This window comes from Eriocheir sinensis, chromosome 17 (genome assembly GCF_024679095.1).
Source record: "Eriocheir sinensis breed Jianghai 21 chromosome 17, ASM2467909v1, whole genome shotgun sequence".
Lineage (NCBI taxonomy): Eukaryota > Metazoa > Arthropoda > Malacostraca > Decapoda > Varunidae > Eriocheir > Eriocheir sinensis.
The window spans coordinates 9,904,001-9,908,650 of record NC_066525.1 but is presented as its reverse complement, the minus strand read 5'-3'; positions in this window follow the sequence as shown (position 1 = coordinate 9,908,650).

The window sequence follows — 4,650 nt, the reverse complement described above, 5'->3', positions numbered from 1 at the left end:
GGGGGGCGGCGGCTGGGCGGGACGGGCTGAGCGGGGCTGGATTACTGTGGGATGAATACAAGACACCAGCTTGAATATTCATAAGGGCTGTTAGATGAAGAATTCCTCTGCGCTGCTCCAGCATTCATTACTAATAACTCAGAGACATTAGGAGACAAGTATTGAAGACACATCCACTTACAATTACATGGCTCGATGCAAGGAGCCAGAGAGGCCCCTCGGCGCTGGTGTCCGCTGGGAAGGACAAGGACCGTCCTGTGCCTAAGTTCTGGCTGACCATTGAGGGTCTTGAGGACTAATGCTCGGCAAAGTACAGCGGCTGTGTGAATGTGCCAGTCAAGGGATGTTCAAGTGGAGGTCAGCATATTTAATGATCGGGACATTTATCTGAACAATGGTTGGGTTAATGTTCACTCTCCCCCACACAACGTTTCTACATTGTGAGAGGAGTTGTTTGAAATTGCTCCCATCAGTGATCTCGATAATGTAGCGTCAGTTTTATCTATAAAAATGAACCTATTAAATGTTGGTCTGAAGAAAGTAGAATAGAAGTGAAAAAAAGTAAATATCAAATCACTCTGATTCCAGAGATGAGATGTCTGTCAAACTCCCCTTTGATATTATGCTGCGTGAAGAAGACTGCAAGATCCGATGAAATAGTTAACAGTTTCAAGTGTGACACGGACTGGCAAGGCACACAAACAGAAACACTGAAGCACTGTTAGTCACTTATTGAACCAAATCTGGGACACATTTCTGTTAGGTGTGGTGACTGACCTTGGCACACGCGTTAAAGAAATCGCACGAGAGAGAGAGAGAGAGAGAGGGTGGGTAGGTTGTATGGCAGTGACCAGTGAGTGTGTCCTTGTCGTAGTGTACACAGAGAAGGCCGTGATCCAGGCCGGGCAGGGCGGTGGGGGCCTCCAGGGTTGCTGCTACCCGCTGGCAGCCCCATGCCAGGCCACACTCCGGGGGGCGCGTCGAGGGACAGGCAGGAAGGAAGAAAGAAACCCAGCCCCCGGTGAAATTACCTGTACCAGTGAATGCCAAATACCAGTCCTGGAATTGTAAAACAGGACGCAGCTCGTAAGGACGAAGAAACTCGTTCTTTACCCGTGTGACGGAGGGCCAAAAAAGGAATATTCGTACGCACTCCCAGCCTCCGGGTTGCTAGGAGCCTGAAGCGATGCAAATTATGCCTTTTTTATATAAATGCAAATAGTCGTCTTCAAATTCAAGGTATCATAACCAATCTATTATCGCTATATAACTGTACTGATATAGGGAAGCTAAGAAAGTACAGGACACTTTTAAGATGTAATTAACTATCGCCAGTATTTATTTGATTTTTTCACGATAAGGAGGCAAACCATGGGCAAAGAAAAATAGTATGGTAGCAGTGCTCGCAAAACGGTGCTCCAATTAAAGAAAGAAAGAAGACGAGAGACATTGACCAAAGTTGACGATGCCCTGTGTTGCAACATATGGGTTTTGTATTTCAAGGATTAGTTCAGAATTTATCATAGGCGAGTATGAGGAAGGATCAAGGCAAAAAGGAAGAGGTAAAGATGTAGGGAGGGAGAGTGGAAGCAGATTTTTTTTCTTTTTTGGCCATCAACCGTTTGTGGTTATTAAGCCAGGAAGCAGATGGTTAGGGGGAAGATGGTAAGGAAGAAGGTTAGGGGGGAGGGAGGGTGAAAGTTGATGGTTTGGAGATAGTGGGTGGCGGGGGAGAGCAGCCGTCAGGACCTATGAGTGAAGCCTCTAGCACAGGAGCATCAGGAGGCGAGGCGAGGCTGGGAGACACTCGCTAGGGACGTCAGGCGGAACAAGGTGCCGCGCCGTTGACGTGACGCCACTGTCAGTAAAGTTGTCTGGCTCCCTCACGGCGTCAGGCAGTGTGAGCGTGAGGCGGCGGCGGTCACTAGAGGCTGTCGGCGTCGGGAAAGTTTGTCTCGGCCTCAAGATTACTGTGTGTCTTGTTGTATGTTGTGGGACGCCTTCTGATGCACGAATGTAGGGAGGAAATGCCGTGTAGCTTACTGTTGTGCTAAGCTTGGACGGTCACGATTCCGTCAAATATTATACTACGTGTCTTCTTACTAACCTAGCGGGCTTTTTTAGTATTTTTTTTTGCCCTTGAACTGCCTCCTTTCCCCGTAAACAACAACAACAACAACAGCATCATCATCAATAACAACAACAACTGAAGCTATAGCAATGGGTCGGAGAGGATGAGATACGTATAGATTTTTATTATCTTCTTATCCTTTATCAGTTTTTATCTTCGTGAGAGCAAATCAGCCACCAGGTATACGTTTCTTTATCTTTGCTTATCAGTGTGTGAACAAACTTTATCTTTTTTTTTTTTTTTTTTGCAGCTATTTGCGCCGGTTTCTTCTTCTTCCCGGTGGATGATGATCGGTCTTTCTTTTTCTTTCCGGTGGTCCTGAGCCCTGCCCCCCTGGCGCAGGCGAGTTTTTTTTTTTTTTTTTTGGCTTGCCATCATGCTGCATGCCCTCCTCGCTCATCTCCTTTCCTCCTATCTTTTGATCTAGGGTTGATAGGTCGTCTGGACTCTGGACAGCATGTGGGTAGTTTTAGGCACGGCGGCTGAAAATCAAGGCTCGGGCGCTGGCGGGCCGAACTCGCGTCGTCCTCCTGACGACGACTCCGTTACTTTGACGACTCAGCCACCGCCTCCCCCGTTACTTTGACGACTCAGCCACCGCCTCCCCGTCTGACAGTGTTATGACAAGTGTTTTTACCGTTTAACTTTTATCTTTACTTTTTTCACCTTATTTTTGTATAGAGTTGCCTTTTATGATCTTGTGCGCTTTTGTTTGTTTTTAATGTGTTCTTCTTTGTGAACGCACTTGTTTTTTTATTAGCTCTTTTGTCTGTGTGTCTACAAAACTACCTGTCGGTCTGTCAATAATGGGTATAAGTAACTGCAACATTATATTGCCTTCATGAATCCCATCTCTGCAGTTACCATTCTCTCTCTCTCTCTCTCTCTCTCTCTCTCTCTCTCTCTCTCTCTCTCTCTCTCTCTCTCTCTCTCTCTCTCTCTCTCTCTCTCTCTCTCTCTCTCTCTCTCACACCCCTCTTTCCCGTAGGAACCATCGCTGCTTTCCATATTTCCATCAATAACGAGAGTATACCTTTTGTTTCGCATTCCAGGTAAGTCCTATCCAGCGGGGCGTCCGGAAGTCGTCGCAGGTGTCAGGTAAGCGACCCTTGTAACGAGATTCCCCCAAGTGCAAAGGCTCCCACAAGGGGTCGCTGCTGCCTGCATTAATATTGGAGACGCCGAGCCGAGGGTGATTTTCATGCTAGGCGCACGGCTGATTGGCGATCCGTGTACAGTCTACCGGAGCGGCTGCGTCATAAAGTAATGTGGGAGCCCCGCGTGTGATCAGTTTGTCGTCTCAGCAGCGGGAAGGGAACTCAGGGGAAGGAAAGAAGGAAGGTTCCTCATCTCGGCCCTAATGATGCCCCTTTGCTACAGGGACACGCTCGGCTCTCCCTTCGAGGCTTGCAAGGCTGGCCAGGAGATGCAGAGCCGCGTGAAACTAATTTAGCGTCATGACTTGTTTATCCAACGACCCATTCGTTTAGTTTGAGGTATGAAAGGACTGCTTGATGTGTGTGCAGAGTGTTTTTAATGTTACTGCAAACATGTTTATGGCCGTATTTCCGCATCCCAGTTTATTTACTCCTTCCCGCCATTCGCTTCTACCACACAGTATGGGTTAGTGTGACCTAGCAGCCCGCCTTCCCATCCCCTCCTAATTCCCCGCCTCTGCATCGCCCCCTCCTCCTCACACTTAATCCAGCATTGGTAGTTTGAACAGTATCAGTTGGTTTAATCATAAAAATTAATGGGCGTACTTGAACGGACTCTGACTTATGGTGTTTTTTACTTATATTATTTTCAAGTCTGTTTGAAAGGCTTACCCACACAAGGACAGACTATACAGAACATGAACCGTTGTATATTTTATTATGTCTACGTCATCTTGACCACAGCAAAATTATATTAATTTGAGGGATGGTCCTGATGAAAGAGTTTTTTCTTGCATTCGTATTTTTTTTTTTTATTGGAAAATGAAAAAAAAACATTCCGGACATCAACGAGTCATGTGAAGGCAAACCGTCTGGCGAGAGTACATTTAGCAACTTCCTCACTTTATCGTGCTTGTGCCAGACACTCGCACTGCTGGCCGCTGAGGGGAGCGTGGTGTTATGGGCAGCAACACGCGGACTCTGCACTCAGCACAGCGTCACACTCGGCAGCGGATCCTTGCACCTTCAACCCGCCCCCTTGCCACCACCCTGCCGGCCCCCACCCTCCGCCCGTCCAGGCACTATGATGCATAACCAGCCGCTCCACAAGTTATGTCCGTTGGTCACAGAAGTACAGTAATTACAGTCAAGAATGTTTTATAGGTGATGTGCTTCAGATGGGGCCGAGGCTTGCCAATCAGGGACGGTCTGTATGCTGGCCCTGGCGTGGCCCGGACGTGACCTGATCGGCAACGAGGAGCCCGAGGGAGCCAGTGGATGTCATACGCCGCGGAGGGGATGTATGACCCACAGGACCTGGAGGAAGAGGAGGAGGAGTAGGAGTAGGAGGATGAGGAAGAG